The sequence below is a fragment of the Paramisgurnus dabryanus genome, chromosome 10 (assembly GCF_030506205.2).
Source record: "Paramisgurnus dabryanus chromosome 10, PD_genome_1.1, whole genome shotgun sequence".
In the NCBI taxonomy this organism is placed as follows: domain Eukaryota; kingdom Metazoa; phylum Chordata; class Actinopteri; order Cypriniformes; family Cobitidae; genus Paramisgurnus; species Paramisgurnus dabryanus.
This window is the reverse complement of record NC_133346.1, coordinates 31,191,420-31,216,689: the sequence shown is the minus strand read 5'-3', so window position 1 is coordinate 31,216,689 and position 25,270 is coordinate 31,191,420. Positions and strand designations below refer to the sequence as shown.

Here is a 25,270-nt window from a genome sequence, read left to right as displayed (position 1 = left end):
AATGTTTTTACCTTTTTGGAAAAAGTTAAACTGTATGCATTTATATGAACTGTATGTTACAGTTAATATCATTTTTTGACTTTGAAATCTATACAGGTGGTTTAAAAAGGGTTCAAGGCCACAACCTGGTAAAGTAGATTTTATATTTACAGTGAGTATTTTGTACTTTTTGGGGTACGAAGGAATATGAATGTTTTTACCTTTTTGGAAAAAATTTAAATGTATGCATTTATATGAACTGTATGTTATAGTTAAGTTAATTTTTGACTTTGACATCTAGACAGGTAATTTAAAAAAGTTCAAGGCCACAACCTTGTAAAGTTAGATTTTAAACTTTATGCATTTATTTGAACTGAAATGTTACAGTTGAGTTCATTTTTGACTTGGACTTAGACATATGGATTAAAAAAAGTTTTTAAGGGTTGCAATCAATTTGTCTTGTTTTTACAGAGATCACAAATTACCTTAAAATGTATATTACAAGTAAATGTTTTAACCTGAGTTTGAAGTGCTTAAATCACTTTACTTAAATGTATGCATTTAAGCACACTCTAGCCACACTAAATTGAGTCAATCCAACCACACTAAATTGAGTCAATCCAACCAAACTAAATTGAGTCAATCCAACCAAACTAAATTGAGTCAATCCAACCAAACTAAATTGAGTTCTGCCATCTACTTTAAATTGAGTTGGTCAAACTCACTATATTTTAATTGTATGAAGCAGTTTTTTATGAGTTAGGGGTACACATTCATATTGGATGGAAATCCTGCCCACAATTTAATTGAGTTAATCCAATGAATCATTTTTTTGAGTATACAAAATAAACATAACATTACAAATTATATCTGCATAAAATTAAGAGAATGCAAGTGAATTGGAACTAAATTATTTGCCATTCAGAATGCTCATATTGTGGACGCGCTCATCCTGGAGCAACGCGACACGGCAACTAAACAAAATAATTCACAATTTTTTATTATAATATTATTCTCTTTATAATGTTATTTATTACAGTCCCAATAGTCATTATTAGTTGTGCAGTGCCGTTTGAGCTGCGCGCACGGAATCTGCGGATCACCAGGCTACACTTTACTACATTAATTCTTAACCAAATGCATCCTATAATGAGATAAATCAGATATAGAGATAGGCCTACACAAAATAAACACAATATTATAACTTAAATTTCCGCAAAACCAAATGCTGTGAATGAATACGCAAACTTAGTCATGATGGTTTAAAATGGTCCCAAACATAACTCCGGCACGCTGTGCGTTGTTTTGAATGCGTATGTTTTTTTCACATTAAAATAGTTTTGTTCTCATTGGTCCGGTCTGGTATTTTTTGTTAAATGTTTAAGCTTAATTTCTAATTTAATACTTTTAAAAAGTATTGTCTGATTAGTGATTAGGCTGAACAGAAATTACTGATATTGTATTCTAAAACTGTCTGTTGAAACTGGCTCTTATTTTCATACAATTACTCTTTGTTGTCACCTGTTGGTAAGTGAAAACACTAAGTTGCTGTAGAAGTGATTGTCTTTAGTGGTTCTGGAGAGATTTGACAGGTAAAACTGATATTTTCATACAATTTGCCATTACTGCCACCTGCTATTGTATGGGAGAGAAGGGAAATATTTTGTGAACCGGTCTGAAAGTTTAAAAAAATTGGTATATTCATACAAGTAGCCTTTGTTGCCACTTAGTTCATTATATGCAATTAAATGATAGGCTGTTACTGTTTTTACACAGTGATATGTTCAAACGATGCATCTTAAAATTGAGGCATTAAAATTGACAACTGGTCCCTGGAATTTTTTTATGGATATACTGGTCCCTGGAACAAAAAAGGTTGGGAACCCCTGGTCTATCCGATCCGACCTTACTGTTACAGTGTTAGGCAGTCTTTGGATGATCTTGTAAAAAGACCTGGATATTCAGAAAAATGTGACGATTGGCGACTGTAGAAAATACCTGATGGTGTGTTAGGAGATGTGTATGATGGACAAGTATGGAAAGATTTCCAGTGTGTTGATGGAGAACCATTTTTGGCAGCCCCAAATAATCTGGCAATGATGCTTAATGTGGACTGGTTTCAACCTTTCAAAAATGCACCATATTCAGTTTGAGCCATCTACCTGGGCTGCGTTCCTCGAAACCTTCTTAGCTTTACGTCGTTCTTAAGTTGTACCTTAAGCTGTACCTTATCGTTAATACTTGTTTCCCGAAACGTTCTTAGTTACGTATGTATGGGGGTAATTTGATGCCAATATTATTGAAAATGGACAGACTAAAAGTCACAAATAGATATTACAACTTGTAAACACAAAACGCAATCTACAAATAGATTAAAAATCCACAAACACAGTCCTCGTGATCCGCAAATGTAAAACAAGATCTACGAATCGTCTTTGTGATCCACAAATATAGAGCATGATTTACAAAAAGAAATCAGTGACTTGTACTTGAAAACCAGAATTTGAATGAATGTAAAGTGACTTCCTTGCAGATGAATATCATTATCTATTTGTAGATTCTGTCACATTTGTTTTCAGAATTCTGACACTATTGTTTCGCTTTTGTGACAAAATAATGCCATAATCGTTGAAAATTAAGAGACTACAATTTGTAAACACGAAACAAATCTGCAAATAGGTTCCAAATCTGCAAACAAACTCCTCATGATCCGCAAATGTAAAACGAGATCTACAAATATATAAAAATCCACAAACAGACTCTTCATGACATACAAATATAAAATGCGATTTACAAATAGATTTAAAATCCGCAAACCAACTCTTTATGATTCACAAATAGAAATCATCGACTTGTACTTGACAAACAGAATTTAAATGAATGCAAAGTGATTTGTCTGCGCATGAGGGTCATTATTTGTTTGTAGATTGTGTTGCATTTGTTTTCAGAATTTTGGCACAACTGTTTCGCTGTTTTCCATTAAAAATATCTACAAATGCCCTCCTCACAATTTGCAAACAAACACAGTCTAACTTGTATTTTCCAACCATTGTAAAAAGACATTCTTACACATTCTGTGCAAAGTTCAGCATGCAAGTGTTGAATCTGTGTTTGCAAATCACAGGGCATTCACGAATCCTTCTGCACAAGTCTACAGATCTTTTTGGCACTATCTTTCCGCAGAGTTTGTCACTACGATCCACGCGTGTAGTCAGCCAATCAGGGGTATTGCTTCAAAGTAATGCCACGCCCCCTCAATAAGCTCTTTTCAAAATAAAAGCTGGGCTCACTGCCATTTACCGTTGCCGGTGTTACAGCGCTGAAAGGCGGCCAGACCGCGTTATCGATATTATATTAATGATATTAAAGCATTTATGTATAGCATGGCAAATATGTAGCATTAATGTGAACTAGAACAACCCCTCGTTTAAGTTATTATCAGTGCCTGACAATTCAGCCGAGGTCATTAAATCGTTAAAAACACTGCATGAAGCGGTTTTATCCTTAAAACATCAGTGTCTCTTCAACGAACATTTGCCGAGCGTCAGCGAGCCAGCTGGATGGAGTGGAGCTGCTAAGGTGACGCAGCTAAAATAAAGCAAGCGGGTGCAACGATAATATTGGATGTAACTTGCCGTAATTAACAAAAACATGAGCCTTATTTGACAGCAGCACTAATTGAACTATTTGACCATATGCATTTGATATACATACCGTGACCGGAATGCACTTACAAATCGCGCTGTTATTAGAAACATTTAACTGTTTCCAGACAGAGCATGGAGACAAACAAGCACAAGCCGTTTATAGAAGCAGCTGCCTGTCAGCGTGTACGGAATGAAGTCAAAACGGTCAGAACTTTTCCGTCTGAGCTACTATGATGCCATCAAATTTGTTGTAATAGATCAAGACAAGGTGAGTAGCAGTGTCTCCCCTGCTGAAAAAACCAGCATACCAGCAAGACCGCATATGTTGTGTTTTGGTGCTGGTATGCTGGTGATCACCAGCTAAACCAGCATAGACCAGCATAATTCCCATGCTGGTTTGATGCTGTTTTTTTCAGCAGGTTCTGTAAAGTTTCTGTTAAGTTTATAATATGTGTGTTTGTGCCCAATCAATTTTCTGTATAATGTATTAGTCTTCAAATCTAGAAATTCTATGTTACATAGTAACGGTAAGCTTGAAATGTTTATATCATTCTACTCTGTAATTATAGCATTATGCTATAAACGTGGTTTACGGGGACACAGAGAGTGTCCCCATAAACGGAAAAGCTAAAAAAAATCCTAAATGGTAGTTTTTCATAGATTAAAGACTGGCAACAGGTTTTTGTGACATTGGGGTTAGGGATTGGGGTAGGTTAGGGGAATATAATATAACAGTTTGGACAGTATAAAATGCATTGCATCTATGGAGATGTCCCTGTAAACCACATACACCAACGTGTGTGTGTGTGTGTGTGTGTGTGTTGTGTTGTGTGTGTGTGTGTGTGTGTGTGTGAGTGTTTGAGTGAGTAGGAGAGATATTAAGTTGGTGGTGGTTGTTTTATTTTAAAGGAGTTGCAAAGGCCTTTCACTGGAGTTTTGTTTTGCATTCATATAACATTGATTTTGCTATCCAAATTTACTTCAGAAACTGTTTGCCTACAAATGACCCTTTATATTGCAGAATGCTGTATTTGTAATGGTAGACTACGAATAAATGAACAGAAATCAAATTAAACAATAAGTTAAGGGCAATTGCCTTTTATTAACAAGTTTAATCAAAGGTTACATTACAACACAGAGATAAGAGAGTAGAAATACATAGTCGAGGTGCTTCATCCCCGGGCATGGATGGGTTGTGGTGTGTTCACCGTGTGGGATCACTTTTCTTGATTTCAACTTTGACCCTCCTATTTTCTGCCTAATAAATTTTCTTAAATTAAAACACTGCTAAAACATTGAAGACTTGTACTGTATACTGGTTGTGTTGCAAATATATTTTAAAAAAATCAGAATTTTGTCAGAGTCAATGTTTTTTTTTTTTTGCATGTAATGATTGTACAACTGAAGATCCTACAAGCTTGTTTAATAATTTAATTAAATTTTTTATTTAAAGCTGAGCTTTGAATGTGTGTATCAAGGCAGTGCTCATTTTTTGTTATGTTGCAAAGGCCTTTCACTTGAGTTTTGTGTTGCATTAATATACCATAGATTTGGCTACCAAATATCATTGGGATCAGAGTAAATTTTTACATTCACAATATGAACTGCTTCCCTCTGGTAGAAGATACAGAGTCCCAAGGTGTAAGCTAAATCGATATAAGAACTCTTTCGTACACTGTAAAAAAAATACACATGAGCAAATGCATGGCAGCACAGGGTGCCAAACGTTTGCCATTAATGAAAATAATGGTAAAACCCCATGAACTTGTCAGGACCTGTCTGAAATCATGTGTTTTATTACATCTAGGCTGAATCCGAAACCGCATACTGCCATACTATATAGTAGGCAAAAAGCAGTAGGCGAACGAATAGTATGTCCGAAACCTCAGTATACGTAAAAGGGTAGGCGAGAATTAGCGGGATTTTGGACTATTTCTCGTGAGATTCAGAGGAACGTGTACTTAAGTATTGTCCGAAACCGCCTACTTACTGAAAATGTAGTAGGGGAAACAGCACGTGAACAGAGTAGTACGTCCGAATCCTCAGTATCCATAAAATCAGTAGGCGAGAAATCCCCGGATGCCCTACTGAGTCCGCCCAGATTCTGAAGCGTGCATCGGATGGACACTTCTATCCCAGCTTTCCCATGATGCCATGGGAAAGCAAAGCAATCGACCGGAGACCAGCCAATCGGGTGATTTCGATACACATACAGGGCTGTTCCTCAGCACCCAGACTTCACGCACAGACCCAGGATATACCACAAAGTGCTCAGCTGATTCATGAAAATAAAGCTGTAGAATTGTCACAGCTGTGTTGAGCTGACAGTAAATATGTGATGGTGTTGTTAGAAAAATACATTTGAATAAAGTTTTGTTTCATATGGGATTCACTTCTATACGTTTTCATTTATTGTGATGGTTTTATTCATTAACTTTTTATTCATGTTTCCTGTTGTTTTAAGTAAATACAAGAGATTGCTTCACTAAAATGTATATAATCACATTGCCTGCATTGTCTAGTTTGTATTCAAGCACAGCTGTCATCTGACAATCGATATTAAATTACAATCTGCTTGTTTTACTTATTTTGTCCACTACAAAATAATGTGTAATATATCTGTAACACTGTTACAGATTAAGTTACTGATGCAATCAGGTGTTAGTGCACCTGTCCCTCATACACACGCATACGTTTTCATGGCGGTTATTAGGTTTGTTCGAGTTTATGCACCGCTGTAAGAACCAACAGCTGGATGACATCAAAGTACCGTGAGAGCGATTCCAGAAATCATACGGAGAAGTCTGATTTTGCGTTGCTCTCGCGGTATTGTGATGTCAATCTCCTGTCGGTTCTTGTGGTTCCGCATGAACGCGAACAAGTCTACTACGTAATATGTCACATGATAACGTCAACATGGCGAATGCTGTACATACTTAACGCGAACGTACATACTGCCTTAGCGCAGGTTAAGTAGGCACCCAGTGAAATTCAGTACCTACACAGTAAGTATGCGATTTCGGTTTCAGCCCTAGTCTTTGTGTTCGGGGTCCTGGCAGTACCATGTTTTATGTGGGAAATGTGTGGTTTTAATGATTTCCAGGTGTATGTAATTTGCTTTCTCCCTATTTAAGAGTCCTTGTGTTTGTTGTCCAGTGCGCGTTCGTCTTGTTACAATCCTTGTCATGTTCCGGAGTCGTGTATCTGCGAGTATTAAGAAGTGTTTAGTCTAGTTTGTTATTTGTAGTTTATTGTTGGTTAATGTTTAGTGTTATGTTAGTTTAGTGTGCGTTATCCTGTCTTGTTTTGTCCCCTCGTGGGTTTTGTTTTCCCTGTTTTGTTCAATAAATTTTTTCATTTTAGTCCTGTCTGCATTTGGGTTCGTTCCTTGTTATTATCCTCACAGAACTGAAGTAACATGTGTCACACGTCGGGGCTGGCTGCTGCTATACTAAAGCCACGCCCCTTTTAACTTCCACCTCGAGGAGGTCCCCAAAGCCAACCCAATGACCAGACAACACAAGTGCACGTAAGTATAAACACATAAACTTTATTTAAATGATTTAAAGCTCACGTAACACACGCTGTTTCTGCATTTCTGATATTAATCTGGAGGACCTATGGAGTAGTATGACATCCTTTATATCTCTGAAGAGTCTTTTGTTTAATCAGATTTATAAAAGAAAGATTAGCTTTACCGAATCTTTCCGATAACGTACAAAAAAATGAAGAAGGAGGAGTTATAACACGGGAGGAGCGAGTACGAGTCATGCAACACTATACAACACTGTTTTAACTTATGATTCACTACATGTTCGTGTCATTTATATAATATACACGCGCCTATTTCCAACATAAGACAGAAGTCTTACTTACCACGTGTAACTCGTCATGAAAATCCACCGCATCAAACACACACGCAAAACTCCGCTGCTAATCCGGATAATAAACTATATCCATTGTTTCCATAAGGCTGGATGTCTTCTCCTTACATCCAAAAACACACTTCTTGTTGTGCCATTGTTGACTTTTGAAGTTAAACAAAGCTGAGTGGCGTGATAAGCTGTTAGCAAGCTCTAGCGTCTCCCGCTGACTGACGGCTGGGCGGGGTTTTCCGGGGGAAGTTTTCCGGCGGAAGCCCATATAAAGAAGTGATACGTATCGAAAACCCCTGAAACGTCAGTTAGAACCGTAATCGAAAAAAATTAGCCGAAACTTGTACGAACCCTGGCGAAGTGCATTCGGCACAGAAATACTCTGAAACACGCCCAACTACATTTTTGACACTTTGCCTACGTTTAGCATGAGGAAACAACTCTATAACTGTGTTAATAAGTCAGAATGCTTGAAATACCATTAAACCCCCCCTTTAAAATGGATCTGGGAGATGGGGAGGGGGAAGGGAATTAAAACTATGCTCTTCGCTCTGCCCTCCAGGTGGGCCGTGGTTTGGAAGAGTAAGAGAGGGGGGCAGAAGGGGTCCAATGCACTGCGGGAGGGGAATGTGGGACTCAGGCTCCTCCGCCTGGTCTTGAGTTCCCGTGGCGCCCTCCTCTTCCTCCTGGAGGCAGAATAAAACAAGATAAGTGTTGGGCTTGTGATGCTCCCTTCGTTACGTACCCTTTTTTTCACTTCACACCGTGTTTCTTCAGTACGTGATACTGGGGGTAGTTGTAGCGAGCGTTCTTTTGTCTCACATCTGTGTCTCTTCTCTCCCTTTCTGCAGACTGTCGCTGGAACACAGAAGATCGGTTAATTTTACTACGATGGACTCCCTCTCAACTTTTTCGGCCGGGAACGACGTGCAGTAAGTGCAGTACAGGTAAGGTTTTACTCGTTCCTTTCTCTACTTTCTTTCTCCACAGGCTGTTGACTCTCCACTTGGGACGACGTACAGTAAGTACGGTACAGACAGGATTTTCATCGTGTTCTTCCTCTTTCTCTCCCCACAGGCTGTGGGCTGGGACACAAAGATACGGTTATTCAAACGCTGGTTGGCTCTCACCTCTCCACTTGGGAGAACGTACAGTAAGTACGGTACAGACAGGATTTTCCTCGTGTTCTTTCTCTTTCCACAGGCTGCGGGCTGGGACACAAAGATACGGTTATTCACACGCTGGTTGGCTCTCACCTCTGCACTTGGGACAACGTACAGCAAGTACGGTACAGACGAGGTTTTCCTCGTACACTTCCTTCGTTCTATTCCACATAGCAACACTCTTGGTCAGATGGCAGTCAAATTTCACAGATGTTATATTTGGATTGAAAATGTGGTGGACTTACAGTGACCGGACTCTCTCGATTTACCAGACGATTTGAGACTGTTTGTGATGAAGGGTCGGGGACAAACCCTCTCGACGGTTGATGCGGTTGCAGAGGGGAAAATGCCACGCTATCTCACCGAGCAGAGCGCTGCCCTCTCCTCTCCACTTACTAGACGGTAGAACACCGGACAGGGGCGCCCCTTTGAAGAGGCTTCGGGACAGACGGGATCTACTCCACCTCACTCTGCAACAGTAGGCGTTATATAGATGAATGTTACAAGCAGCATTAATCCTTGGTCCTACTCACACAGCCTCTAGCGGTCCAACTCTTCACCACCACTCTTCAGAATAACCCAGATACAAAGAAACGACTGCTACAAACACCACAAAAATACTGTACATCCAAAGTGTGCTCACAGCATATGCCAGGTAATAACAACTGACACCGGCAGCCTCTTCGTTCTCCCATGGCGAGGTTTGCGGAGGCGGGGGTTTTTCTGACAATACACACACACAGCACCACGTCAAAGTGAAATTTCCACAACAACAGAGACTCCTCCACTTCGCCGGAGTCCGTTTGGCGAAGTTTAGCACGGCCCAGTCCGCATTTACGTCGCTGTGATAGCCCCAGTTTATCCTTCTTTGGCTCGCCCACCACACTGTTTAGGGGTAGGGCCGTCCTCCTTTTCCTGGAGTTGTTTGCTATGAAACAGGTTAGTGTAAAGTGTGTCTTCAAACTCAATGTTTCATACTCACAATCGCTGTAAGTTCTCTTCTAATGTTCTCCTCTTTGTTCCACACAGGCGATCAACTCCAGCCACACGGAACGAGGCGTTTCTTCCCCCAACAGGGTTGCACAGCGGATGCACTTTGTCACAATATCTTCAATATAGCAAACACTCACGCTAACTCCGCTTCTCCTTTGGTTTCGTTTCTGTTCCCAGTAGCCTCCGATCGTCTTTCAACCACTAAGGTTTACTACGTCCTACACAGCCACGCCAGCTTCAGCCTGAGAGGAAAAACAGCCCAACAACAAGTGCACCAAAGGAGCCCAACAACTGCACACAAACTGAACACAAACTGTGGTTTTGGATGATCCTTTATACTGCCCTGCTCAGCGTGTACTCCAATCATCAGCCGCTCCTGTTAACTAGACACACCTGCATTCAATTCGCTGATTTTCCCTCTCGCGGCGCTACCGGAAGTTCCGGTGTTCGTCTTTTCCGGTCCGGGCGGAACCAAACTCTCCAAATTTTGGTTCCGCCCCTGGAAAGATTGTCACCGTGTGACACATGTTTACACAGCCACATGAAAAAAGAACATTGACCAAACAGTACTATAAAATTTAAAAAACCCTTGTCAAAAAATCCTATAGGATTTTTAATAAGAATCCTTTACAGGAATCCAATTATAATTTCTATCATATTTTGGAACCGTTCCATTAGAAAAATCGTATAGGATTCCATTAGAAAAATCGTATAGGATTCCATTAGAAAAATCTTATAGGATTCCATTAGAAAAATCTTATAGGATTCCATTAGAAAAATCTTATGGGATTCCATTAGAAAATTCTACAGGATTCCATTAGAAAAATCTTATAGGATTCCATTAGAAAAATCCTACAGGATTCCATTACAAAACATCTATGGGATTCCATTAGAAAAAATCCTATAGGATTCTATTAGAGGATATTTCTAAAGGATTTTAAAACACGACAAAAATATCCTTTAGGATAATTTGTAGAGGATTTTAATGGGATCCAATTAAATGTTTTGTTTCTTAAAATATGCTTTCCTCTTTTTGATTTTGTACATTGTTGTTACACTGTAAAACCCGAAAAGTTAACTCAACTTAAACCGTTTGAGGAAACCGATTGCCTTAAACCAAACATTAGTATAAAAAATGATGACAGAAAAGGGTAAAATTATTACAGTTTATTAAACAATTGTTTATTTTACAAACATTTTTTTGCTTTTCTGTCCAAATTCACATTAAAACTAATATTAGATTTACACATTCCTTTATGAAATATATCAAGTATTCCTTTATGACTTTAATAGACTCAGTGTATTGCACACTTTTAATAAATCAGTGTACTGTTCCTTAACTCAAACGACATTTAAACATTTTTAAGACGTACACATTTCCCATGAAATTTCCAAATTACACAGGGCTCATTTGTCTATGCCAAGCATTGAGAAAAAACAAACATTATTGTTTCACTGATAAAATTGTGGTGTACTCACAGCATAATGAGTAACTGAATAGGTCCACTTGTAGTAACATTTCTTTAGTTTTTGTTGTGTTAATGACAGTTGGTAGATGAAAGTCAGTCAACCTCCTCAATGGTAAAGATCCAAAACTGCTCTAGACACGTTCATACTTACCTGTGAGAAAACACAAAAGTATGAATAAATGTTTCACTAACAGAACTGTGGTATACTAACAACTTAAATAAATGTGGTACCTTTAAAGTTTTTGCGTGTGAATGATGGTTGGTTGAGAACAGTCAGCCAGTCTCCTCAATGGTAAAGATCCAAAATTATGCTGGATGCATTCGTGCTAACCTGGGAGAAAACACACAAATATGAATTACTTTTCGACTTACAGAACTAGGGATGTGCATTTATGTCATTTTTTCATTTCGATTAATCCATAGGTCTGAAGAACGAGTACTCGATTAACTGGGGCGGGGCAATCAAAGGGGCGTACACGTCATGGTGAAAATTAAAATATTTTTATTAAAAACACTGAAATAAAACTTAATTTTGAATCAACTACGACAGAACAATGAACACATACTAGATTATTAATGAATTAAATGGTTTTAACAGAAACCTCTAATAGGAATAGCTGCGTGATGAAGTGAATCTAAAGGGTTAATAAGCACAAACCGCTTTCTATATGACACACTCTAAATATAGTAAGCCTTTATACAACATAAATTTACATTGTGCATCTATCTGCATAAAATGCTAGACTTCAACTAAGTTTTCAACTAAGTTATGTACAGAAAGTTTAACTCCCATTGTGGATGTGCACCATAAACAGCGCCCTTTTAAACACGTCCAGTCAAAGCACAAGCTTCATAACATTAAGCAGCTTTAAGTCTTTTGCTATTATTTTAGCAATTAGCTGTGGCGTGTCATCCCCTTACCTGTTCTCAGTCAAGATATAATGTTAATGCTCGTATGGCTCTCTGGTATCTTTTTACATTGATGTTTAAATATGAGATAATAACCGTCCCCTAACCTGTTCTCAGTCAAGATGTAATGTTAATGCTCGTATGGCTCTCTGGTATCTTTTAACATTGATTTTTAAATATGAGATGATAACCCATTGAACTTTTGACGGCGCTGTACTTTTTCACCTGACTGACTGTATTTCTGAAAATCAGGGCATCTTTTTAAACAATAATGCCTCAGTGATGTGAGGTGTGACCGGCTTCACGGGATCGGCGAGTTGCCGTGCATTGCGCGGATCGAGGGGTTGCCGCGTGCACGGCAGGTGCGCGGAATTATCTGTTTGTTTTTTAATCATGCATGGTAATGTTACTGATGTCATACGCCGGTCTGCATAGCTCAACACGACGTCAAACATGCATCTCCAGAGCCAGCCTTTACTACCACATGCGCTTGTAATGCTAACCAGACATCCAATGCCGTCATAGCCACAATAAATAAATAAATAAATAAAGCCGCATGATCATCGTTTTTGTGATCGATCATCGATGCCACGTTCGAGTACTCGTGCCCATCCCTATACAGAACTGTAGTATACTCACAACATAATAAATGTGGTAACGTTACCTTTAAAAGGTTTTATGAGTGAATGGCCATCCGTCAGTCCTTACTGAGAGAAATTCTAATTTGCATGGGAAACACTCCTGCTAAACAGTAAGAAAACACACACAAATATGAATTAATTTCCCAATGAAAGAACTGTTGTGTACTAAACATAACAAATGTGGTAATGTTACCTTTAAAAGGTTTTATGAGTGAATGGCCGTCCGTCAGTCCTTACTGAGAGAAATTCAAACTTGTGCGGGACACACTTGTGCTAAACAGTAAGAAAACACACACAAATATGAATACATTTTCAATTGAAAGAACTGTGGTGTACTAAACAATATTAAAAGAACAAATAAATGGGGTAACGTTACCTTTAAAAGTTTTTTATGAGTAAGAATGACCGTTTGGTCGAGAACAGACAGCCGGTCAATAAGTCCTTACTGAGAGAGATTCAAACTTGCACGGGAAATGTTTTTGCTAAACAGTAAGAAACACATAAATATGAATACATTTTTCACAACTGTGGTGTACTCAAAACATAATAAATGAATGAATAAATGTGGTAACGTTACCTTTAAAAGGTCTTGAATGACCGTTTGGTTGAGAACAGACAGACAGACAGACAGAAAGTCAGTTAAAGTTAGTCCTTACTGAGAAAGAAACACACATAAATATGAATTAATTTTTCACTTACAGAACTGTGGTGTACTCAAAGCACACTAATCTGCTGATAAAAATGAGTCTGAGGTCAAATTGCTGTATCAATGTCGTGTTATTTCATCGTATGTCCAACATTACACAAATTACTGTAACCGGGTGAGTATTACAATGTAGAGTCACAACAAACAACATGTTTTTAAAGTTTAAAGATGCTTTAAAGGACAAGTTCGGTGTTTTAGACTTAAAGCCCTGTTTTCAGATTGTTTATGGTGAAATAGAATGGTTTTGACTGAAATTTCGACATTTGCGGCTGCCCTGAGAATTTTCGCGTGTTTGTGTTTCAGCTCAGACCTCTACAATGGGTTTAATGGTGCACTGGAACAATCCTTCCTAAAATGCATTAAACTTTCGTTTACAAAGACGTGAAACTCACCGAGTGGTCAGGGGTGTTCACTGGTATGCTCACACAAAAATCGCTCCAAAAGACGCATTCCAACAGGTTTTATCGTAGTTTTTGCCAACTCCATTGACTTGTATAGATGTGCTGTGAGGTACGTATTACTCCGCGCCGGGAACTTTGTTTCTATTCTTGCAATTGGCAAAGGCGGATTAGCGCCACCACCTGGGCTGGAGTGTCTATTATTCAAGTTCTAAGCGGAAGAATGTACGGGTGTGAGGCGTTTGGAAAAATAGGTCCACAAGTTAACAACGAATGCTAAAACAGCTGTTGGAAAGCATCTTTTGCAGCGATTTTTGTGTGAGCATATCAGTGAAAACCCCTGACCACTCGGTGAGTTTCACGTCTTTGTAAACGAAAGTTTAATGCATTTTAGGAAGGATTGTTCCAGTGCACCATTAAACCCATTGTAGAGGTCTGAGCTGAAACACAAACACGCGAAAATTCTCAGGGCAGCCGCAAATGTCGAAATTTCAGTCAAAACCATTCTATTTCACCATAAACAATCTGAAAACAGGGCTTTAAGTCTAAAATACCGAACTTGTCCTTTAAAAAGGTTGAAAGAGTTTGCAGTGCTTACCTGTTAGCTCTTCATATCTGTGTCCTGGCTGATGTGTCCTGGCTGTTGCTTACTTATTTGGTTTAATTTATGGTTAATCATTTGCAGTTTTTGAGTTCATATCACAGTTTTTATTAAGTGAAATTAACTTTAAAAAATAATAAGTTTAAAAAACTCATTTCGTTTAGTGACTTACACTGTTAGGTTTTACAGTGTATATACATAAAAAATAAAACAAACAAGGCTGAAATAAGAGGTTATGGGCTAAATAACCAAGGAGCACACATACTAATAAAAAGTATATGCTTTGGATAAAGCCGTCCACCTAAAGCATACATGTTTCCACCTGGGTGGTCCACCTGGGGTTACATCATGTGTATATATAATATTTATGCATTTGGAGACGCTTTTATCCAAAGCAACTTAAAGTGCATTACAAGCTGCTTATTATTTGTATCAGTATTTGTGTTCCCTGGGTTCAAACCAACGATGACCTTTTGAATTGCAAACGCAATGCTCTACCACGGAGTTATACATGAACAGCTCTAAGGCTCTAGAAGCAGAAAGGGTAGTCATGTTGTTTTTTGTGTTAATAAGAAAACAATTAAAACCCAGCAAAACCATACTTTGTAATTATGCTGTGTTTGAACAAAACAATTTCTTACCTCTTTAGAATAGAGTATTAGTGACCATTTGGTTACGCACTGATAACAGGTAAAACATAACAGACACAGTGACAAATGCTTATAACTGTAATTATTTTATTACATACTGTAATCATATTATATTTGTTACTTTCAAAAGGTAAAAAAAATCTATATTACATTACCGTGAAATATCTTTTAATGCAAAGCAGTAATTTTCACAAACAATGACTGTGGTGCCTTTTTGACATCTTACATTCATCTGCACATTTCTGGGAGATGGTCTTCCACTAAGTTCCATATGGAATTCATTTTTGAGGTAGCCTATAAAATAAAGAAATAGAAAACATATTTTAACAAACCAAAATTAATAAATAATGTCATTAGTTGTAAATTCTGTTCATAGTCTAAATTTAGAGATTTGAGAAAGTAGAATTGTTTTAGAAAAAACAGATCTGTGGACATACATAGTAATATACTTTAAGTAGGTTGGTTTCTACACAATTTGAGACATTTAATGGCTGATTGTTTAAATTGCATGAAATAACCAAGAAAACTCTCTTACAATGTAGTGAGCAGATCGCATGAAGTGTCAGTGTTGTTAAAATGAAGTGTTAACTGTTATTCTTATCAACTGAAGATTTAAAGTTACCACATATACACCATTAGTACTTTATACACTAGATTTACATTAGAGAACAACAAGCTGACGTGCTGAGCCACGCGCTGACTGGTGGTTGTTCATTCATGTGTTCACATAAAGTATGACTTTTCTTTCCCATGCACGGAGAAAAGACAGTAACATTAGACATAACTGCGGTGTCCATAATAGTTTACCATGGTTCTCTCTTATAATAATAATATAACAATTGTAAAACTTTGTTTGTAGTTACCTCTATTCTGGTTAAAAAGGCGAGTTCAATTTGAGAAAAGTGACGCAAGCTCTTTGACGTGCAGCAATGCTGTTATGAACTAACATCAACAAAAAAGGTCGATAACTTATCATTAGTTACAACAAACATTTAATGCCTATCCAGTTTTGTCGTTTTATCACATGAATTTGCGTATTTTGCACGGATACTCACTCTCTCGCTTCATTCATAACGGTTAAGAATGTTGCTGGGTAACGGGAACAACAACAGTAGCTTATAATGAGAAATTATATTTTACACACGCTTACATTTCTAGACTGTGCAAAATATTGAAAAATAGTAAAACTTAGCCACTTACCAGTTGTTTGTGCTCCTCAGAGTTTCCATTCAGACGAACTGAGTTGTGGCTAGAAGGTTACAGCTGTGTCCAAACTCTCGTGAGCTCTCGCCGAACGAGCGCTGTTTTCAGCTAAACCCAACATCTCGCGAGATTTGGCCGTAGCTGTACTTCATCTAGCCAGAACCCTCAAACTGCTGAAGTTTTTGAACAGGACAAAGGATGCCTATGCCCAATGTTAATGACTACAAAGTGTGATAGGGAAGTGTAGACATTTTATGTATAAATATACAAATTATTTTATTTGTATTTTATTATGATTACTTGAGAAAGACACAATTTATTGTTGCTGTTGTTGTTGTTGTTGTTATTATTATTATTTATTACTGGTGCTCTTTGCAGTTAACTACATGTGTGATTTCTTATATAATAGAAATCTAATAAGTCAAATATGATCCTATAGGTCAAAATGAAATTTCGATAGGGTGTATAACAATGTCAAACAGGATTTGTAAAATCAAATACAATTCTAAAGGATACACTGAAAATCCACTAAAATAAATCTGAATTTCCAATAGGATTGTATAATCCTTTAGAATCATACAGGACAAATTAAAATCCATTAAAATAAAGCTGAATGCCCAATAGGATTTTGAGAATCCTTTAGAATCCTACAAGACAAAGTTAAAATCCACTAAAATATATCTGAATGTCCAATAGGATTTTGAGAATCCTTTAGAATCCTACAAGACAAAGTTAAAATCCACTAAAATATATCTGAATGTCCAATAGGATTTTGAGAATCCTTTAGAATCCTACACGACAAAGTTAAAATCCACTAAAATATATCTGAATGTCCAATAGGATTTTGAGAATCCTTTAGAATCCTACAAGACAAAGTTAAAATCCACTAAAATATATCTGAATGTCCAATAGGATTTTAAGAATCCTTTAGAATCCTACAAGATTCTATGAAATTCTAATAGGATTTTTTGACAAGGGAATGTAATCTGAAATAACATTTTGTCCGTATAATTGCAAATACATGCATAGACCATTAAATGTAATAGCATTATTTGACTGTAAGTTAACGTAACATGTTTAAACCCTTTTTAATAAAACATGTTTTGACTGTAAACATAAAAGGATGGTGTAACAGTTGTTTAACATGATTTGAATGTAGATATAAATGACATGTTGACACCATTACTTCATAAAGCATATTTTGACTGTAAACTGAAATAATGTTTTAATCATTATTTAACAGAGTTTGACGGTTATTTGAAAAATGAACTGTGATGGACCATAATTTTGAAAGGCATGTGCAGCATTTTTATTTTGATTATGGCTTACAGATAATTTTATATGTAGTTCATGAAATGTATGTTATGTCACACTAAAAGTCATTATAGAAAATAATTTGTATTTCCCCTCTTTATTTTTTTCCTGTTACAATAGTAGGCTATCCATTGTAAATAACAACATTAAAAACTTTAAACAGTGTCACAGTATCATCATATGAACATTGCTTATATGCTTAAAATACAACATTGACAATTCAAAGTAATGTCATCATTGCATCTTCCACAAACTACACTTCGAACAGAACAATGGTCTCCAATTCAATCTCCATAATGGTGCCTTTAAAAAAAGAGAGAAAATGGTTATATATCATCCATCACATATGTCGTGGAATTTTAGCCGCATCAAATAATACTCACTAAGAGTCAAAGTCAAGGATCACACAGACACACCGTCGACAGATTTTTCTTTGTCTGAATTTAATATATTCTGCAGAATAGGCTCTCACCCCCGTGGTGCTTGAAGTTTAAAAACCTAAGAGCCCCGATCACAAGGTTGAAGACACATTTATAGTAAGATGCTGAAACACGTACAATCATCCGTTTCTACGTCATTTAGAAGATAGCCTTCAGTTGTCAGTGATTAAGAGCAAAAACCGTTAAACATAATCATAAAGGACAGTACATGCTGGTACATGATGTTTAAGTCCTTCCTTGGACATTGTACTTGCTGAAAAGACAGAAAGAGCATAATTCTGTACGTTAGCAGAAAAACATGATCTCCATATGAATCACAATTTGTGAGCTTCAGATTGTTATTAAAAAATGAAAAATAGGATGAAAAATAAAACATAATAATATGAAAATAAAAGCATAATAAAAGTCCTCCACTACACTCCTCCCTTTTTATGATTTATTCATAACTTCATTTACTGTCATCGTTACGTAGCTCTGGTTACTACCCTTAACCATAGTGTACATATAGTTCTGTGCAGTTGCAAAAGTAAAAATGCACACACACATAGTATGATCATGAATCTCATTTTTGAAAGAAGAAAAATAGTTCGTTTTCTTGAAGAAATTGAGCACAGTTAGAGTTGGGGTCGTGAGCCCTTGATGATTCCGGATTGAGCACAGTTAGAGTTGGGGTCGTGAGCCCTTGTTGATTAATTTCCTTTGTAGGTTCGGGTTTGGTAGGACCACACGGTGCAGTCGTGCCAAGCTATCCTGCTTTCTTGTTCGAATGAAATTATCTTAGTGTCTAAATTAATGTGGGGTCTCAAAGCTGGTGTTGTAATTACAGTTATTAAGCTGCAAGCGTCGTGTCGATTACCCACATTAAAGATGTCGTGTGCGTGTGTCCAAACCAAACCCAGAATACTGGAGTCGTCCTCCAATACTTTGTGAGCTGTTGCAGTTCTCTCGTGTCGTTCTTCGTATAAACTTGCAGTATACAGGTATCTGTGGTTCCCACCAATACGAAAAAGTGGTCCGTAGCAGTCGACTAGCCGTCCTCCCTTTGGTTTACACCTTGCAGTCCAGGACCAACCCTCCGGCAATGGGCAACGTGCACCCAGGTGGCACGCTCCGCGACCTTCACAGCGGTGTGAGTCGTCAGCAGAACCTGAAATGGCCCCTCCCACCGTCTGGCTTTCCAGGATTTCCTCCTGAGGTTCTTTACCACCACGTAATCCCCTGGTTTGATGTTGTGTAATGGTTCTTCTACTGGACGGGGTAGGGCTGATTTAACCTGCTTTGGAGATATTTTGAAATACAGAGGACATAGAAATACAATATTGCAACATGTCATTTTCATTTTGAAGAGTATCGCATGTCACCGTGGTCCCCATGTGTCAACCTAGCAAAATGGGAATAAAAATGTTTAGGTAAGCAAGGTTTTTGATTTGGACCCATCCAAATCCCTTCAGGAGTTTTGGTTGCTCCACACGATTTCCATAGAGCTATTTCTGTTGGAAGAGAAAATGTTTGCATGCTTATTAGTAACTCCTGTGGTGTTTCGGCTTCCTTTTCCTGGGAAATCTGTGTAAGAGAAACGTTTTTGTTAGTAGTCATGAGAGATGCTTCCCCATCCGTGCGTGCATTTCCTCTGGAGATCACGTCCTGTTCCTTGGTGTGTGCTTTGCATTTGCACACAGCTATTTGAGAAAGGAGTAAAATTTGTTATAAGAGAGAAACTGTCAGTAAAATCAGCAGTCAATGTAAATGGTTATAGATTGATTAGTAGCAAGTTGACAAGCTTGTGTTAGTGCATGCAATTCAGCCACCTTTGCAGATTTGTGAGGTGGTAAGCATCCGGATTTCACTACTTCAAAGTCAGACACAACTGCCCACCCCATCCTATTTATGCCTCTGTCATCTCTGGAAGAGGAACCACCCACAAAATATGTGAGGGTGCATTTAGGTATGGGTGTGTCAGCTAGGTCAGGCCTTGGTGTACATACTTCCCGCAGGGCAGACAAACAACAATGTGGTGTACCTTCATCAGGTGTAGGTAACAATGTCGCCGGGTTCAGAACTGTACATCTTTCAACTGTGACATTGGACATTTGTAACAATGCACAGGAATAACGCAGCCACCTTGCTGCAGACAAGTGAGATGTGCGCTGTTCGAGCAGTATGTGAGACACAGAGTGGGGGACCAACAGTCGTAGCTGTGCATACCCCACAAACTCACTGCTCGCTTGCACAGCTTTCTCTGCAGCTGCCACTGCCCTGAGACATCCTGGTAGGCCCCTGGCCACCACATCAAGGCGTCCTGAAAAATATGCAACTGGTCTCAACTTGTCACCATGTTCTTGTAACAAAACAGAGGTCATACAGCCATTTCTTTCATCCACAGTTTGAATAAAAGGTTTTTTTGGATCTGGCAACCCCAAAGTGGGTGCCTGCTGTAATGTCTGTTTTAGTTCCACAAATGCCCTTTCAGCCTTCTCTGTCCATTCTACCTTCTCTGATGGTGCCAAAGGTTTCTCATAAATCATGTCATGCAATGGTTGTTGCATCTCAGAATAATTAGCAATAAAAAGTCCTGCAATATGATGTCATGCACAAAAATGACATTATTTGTTTCTTTGTGATGGGTTTTGGTATATTAGCTATTGCCTCTATTCTCTTTGGAGAGAGAGACTTACCCATTGGTTTAATTTCATATCCTAGAAAGGTTACTTTCTGGACTGAGCACTGGACTTTATTAGGGTTTACCTTATGACCTTCCTTAGCTAGATGAGTAAGCAGCCGTATGGTGTTGTCTGTGCACGATTGCTGAGTCGGTGCTGGCACCAAGAGGTCATCCACGTACTGCAATAAAGCAACATCATCATCCAACATAAGTTTCTGTAATGAACAATGCAATGCAGAGTTTGTAAATAGTGCAGCTCTCGCTGTACCCCTTAAATGTAAAATCAAACCAAAACTGGCTATCAGAATGGACAGGAACTCTGAAGAATGCACTTGAAATATCCACTACACTGAAAACCACTGGCCATCAGCTGGTATCTTTGAGAGAATTGTGTAAGGGTTTGGCACGTGAGGTGCCCTTGTTTGTACTGCAGCATTTCCAGCTTGGAGATCTTGAACAAACCTCCACTCTGTGGGCTGACCTGCATCCCTGACCTTTTGTACAGGAAAAATGGGTGTTCTCACAGGTGAGTGTGGGCAGGGAATAATTATCCCTTTTTCCAATAAGGCCTAAAATACTGGCCTTATCCCCTCAAGCGCCTCCCTTTTCAGAGGATATTGGGGTTTACATGGTCTATAATCACTCTTTGGGGTGATAGTTACTGGTTCACACCCTTTAATCAAACCCACATCATACTTGTCTTTAGCCCACAGGTAATCAGGTACATTGTCAAGAACTTTTTGCGGTAAATCAATACTAGCACACGTCATGTGTACTGACAACTGTTTTGTGAGTTGAAATCTGCAGAAACAGCTTTCTGTATTACAACTCTCTCTCTCTCAGCCATGAAAAAGCAGCATAATTTCTTCTGTGTGCTGATAACTGCTCTGAGAACTGTATGCTATCTGCCAATGGTTCCCAATCAACAGCCTCGCTGCAGGCCTTTGCAAATTCACCTGCTTTTTCTAACGGCTGACTAGTATTTTTTGCAATGGAGATGTGGGGTACTGAATTGTCAAAATCAAAAATTTGTTCCTGCTTTCCTGTCAACTGAACGAGTGCCACACACCATGAGTCATTCCAGCATATATGGGTTAAAGTCAACACCCTCTGTCTTTACAGAAAACCATCTCTCTTGCCACTCTCTTTCTGTTATGTCAACAACATGAGCTTGTGCAATGCATGTTTTCAGCTGGAATTACCTCGCTGGCTTGTGGCAATCTTATCTTCCCTTCAGCATGCAACTCTTCATTCAGAAAGGCCCATTCATACACATATAACAGAGACATACACATAGATGACATTCTGGGATCCCAACAAGAAATATTCAGGCCTTGGTTGTTACATAAGATGCTAGCATTAATTTTACACATCAAATCCCTCCCCATGAGGTTTACCGGACACGCGTCAGATAAAAGGAACATATGCATAAACTTGTTACCGTCATGCATACAACAGAGTGGAGCAGTAAATTCTTCCCTCACTATATGCCCCGTAGCACTCATAGATGAGTTAAACTGCCCACTCAAGGTGACAAATGGGAATTCATCTTTGCGTATGACAGAGTTAGTCGCGCCAGAGTCCACCATAAACAACAGAGCCTGTCCCTCAACCATTATTTCTTCGAGAGGCAATTTAGAGTATGCCTCTCGGTCAATTTCAAGCAAAGCAAGTTCTTCATTGCACAGAGCATTCCTTTCCCTATCACACACATCAGAAAAATCAGAATCAGCAAGCAGATAATATGGCATTTGAACCGCAGAAAAAACAAGATTGGACTTACCCGCCTCCGTACGATGCTCCCCTTCCCCCTCCTGGCTTCAGTCGCCCCTTTCTTTACACACCGGCAGGTTTCCCGCGCTCCCTTGGGATTCCGGTGTCCCTTTAGTTTTCAGGAAATGGAAACATTGGTTTTTCAAATGTCCTTTCTGTCCGCAATACCAGCAAACATTTTCTTTCGGATCTCCTCTCCTCTTCTCTCATTCTCTCTGCTGCCCGTTCTCTCGGGAGCGTTGTCCTTGCGAAGAGAAATTGCGTTGTTATGTTGTGGCTGTGCCCATTCTCCTATCTTGGCAAAAGCTGAAGATAGCTGTTTCTCTGGTGAACGGCTTCTCTGCTGTTTCCTTAGGCCTTGCCTCCCTTTCCGTCTTTATCTGAACATCATCTTTGTCCTCTTCAAAAGTGCTGTCAAGGATGTGGATGATCTCTGATTCTGGTCCACGTGGCAGTTCTTGCATCGGCGGTGGCGGGGGTGCAGAAGGTGGTGCTTGTCGTGCTGGCTGTTGTATCTGTGCGGCTTGTCGAGCTGGTTGTTGTATCTGTGCGATTTGTTGAGCAGGTGGTGGTGGAGGGCGACGTTGTGGAGGGGGTTGGAGGTCATCGTCCAGAAGCGGTACCCTTGTGAATTGGAAATGTACCCCAGGTGGGGTACGTGCAGGTGCATAGGGAGGAGGGAAAAAAAAAAAGAAAGAAAGTTAGGTTCATCATGTAATGAATCTGATGTAGGAAAAACATTTGCTTAATGTTTAGCTCTGACTTAGTCTGAGTCAGTTCGTCCTTGGTCTTTATCTTACTCTGTGCTCTCATTTCTCTGCCATCCGCAATGATTTTTCCCTTAATAAAGTGAGTGCTTTTACACTCTGTGTTCCTTTAGGAGGAAAATCATACCTTTTCTCCCAGATTTTACGCTTTCCAACGCCCCCGTGCCCTTTGATTTGATCACTCGAGCATACACGCCATTTTCCAGATCCACTGACTTTGTACTCCCTTTCGAATTACCCTGACCCATGGTCACGAACGAAATAACGCTTACCGTATTATCTATTCAGATGCCACCACAACGGTTCTTTTCCAGATTCCGTCAGCTTTGACTTCAGAAATGGTTGAGACTCTCCCTTCCCTTAGGCCTGGGGTACGGAGCCCGAGACCTCTCGTCTCAGGGGTGATCAGTCAGTCTCTCCCAAACCTTCTGGAGTCTTCAGCTGTGGAATCCGCATCCTCGTCGCCATTATTGTCGTGGAATTTTAGCCGCATCAAATAATACTCACTAAGAGTCAAAGTCAAGGATCACACAGACACACTGTCGACAGAATTTTCTTTGTCTGAATTTAATATATTCTGCAGAATAGGCTCTCACCCCCGTGGTGCTTGAAGTTTAAAAACCTAAGAGCCCCGATCACAAGGTTGAAGACACATTTATAGTAAGATGCTGAAACACGTACAATCATCCGTTTCTACGTCATTTAGAAGATAGCCTTCAGTTGTCAGTGATTAAGCAAAAACCGTTAAACATAATCATAAAGGACAGTACATGCTGGTACATGATGTTTAAGTCCTTCCTTGGACATTGTACTTGCTGAAAAGACAGAAAGAGCATAATTCTGTACGTTAGCAGAAAAACATGATCTCCATATGAATCACAATTTGTGAGCTTCAGATTGTTATTAAAAAATGAAAAATAGGATGAAAAATAAAACATAATAATATGAAAATAAAAGCATAATAAAAGTCCTCCACTACACATATCTATTTTAATTATGATGTCTGATCATGTTACTCTTTTTAGATGTTCTTGCACTTCTTACATAAAAAAATTATTGTTTTTTTTTACATAAAAAAAATTTGGTCCATTAAATATGTAATGCACTTGCAAATTTTATGATGGTCCACGATAACTTACTTCTTCAGACAGTTAAGTGATGTGACCTCAGCCACTGACAAGGCCAATGGTGCACTGCAAAAAAGCAGAAACAACGTAAATACAGTAACACTTGTTGATTACAATTTTATTTTTAATATTATATGCCAGCATATTTACCCAGTAGATTACCTCACAATGTCGCAGGAAATTTCACCTTTTGCTTTCTATGGTAGACATTTTTGATCAGTTTTGATCTTTCTTGATAAATCCCGCCTTCACGCACGCCATTGGTCAAACTGCTTCTCAATCATTGCACTTGCCCAACGGCATCAGCCAAGACATAGCACCAGCCTGTTATCTGCAGGGGGTACACCATGCTCCAAAACAGTGTAAAAATGCCTCGAGAAAAAATCCCTGTGTTTTTGTTTTGGTCGGGAAACTTGCTCATTGACATGGCTAATAAGCTAAAACACGGAGCGGAGTTGGGTTCGCTGGAATATTTGCAGGCGTCAGTTTGTTTTCAAAATTCGTAAGTGACTTTGTTAAGTAGCTTTGTGTGTAAACGTGGTGGTTTAGGCAACATATTCTGCTGTATGGATGCAATATAACACAATGACAAATCAAAACAATCATGGACCTCGATGTCAAGTCGTGAATAAGTGTTTAAAAAATCTGTTGACGTATTATCCAACCTAATTTAAAAGGTTAACTGGGAACAGGTGAATACAATTACAATAGTTAATCATCACATACGTTTTTAAATCTTATTGTTTGATGCAAGTTGCATTAAAAAGTACTAAATAGGTTTCTGAATTGTGTTGTTGTTTTAGAACGTTGCTTTCACAATCATTTAAGAAGACTCGTTTTCCTGGACAACGAATTTCATCTTATGAGGTGTGTTACCTTCCACCATATGGATGATTATGTATTTGTGCAAATTTTGTGATTGCTCTCTGATGACAGTTAAGGGATATGTTAAT

At 38.7% G+C, this 25,270-nt stretch overlaps 1 long non-coding RNA gene across 1 annotated transcript; it reads right to left on the bottom strand.

Annotated features, from left to right (window-relative positions):
• Positions 1-11,071: 11,071 nt before the first annotated feature.
• LOC135718473 (uncharacterized) lies at positions 11,072-12,781 on the bottom strand. Its single transcript, XR_010520832.2, has 3 exons — positions 12,700-12,781; positions 11,358-11,457; positions 11,072-11,277 (listed from the first exon to the last, which is right to left on the bottom strand). It is a non-coding gene; the product is annotated as an uncharacterized lncRNA (long non-coding RNA).
• Between the last annotated feature and the right edge of the window lie 12,489 nt (positions 12,782-25,270).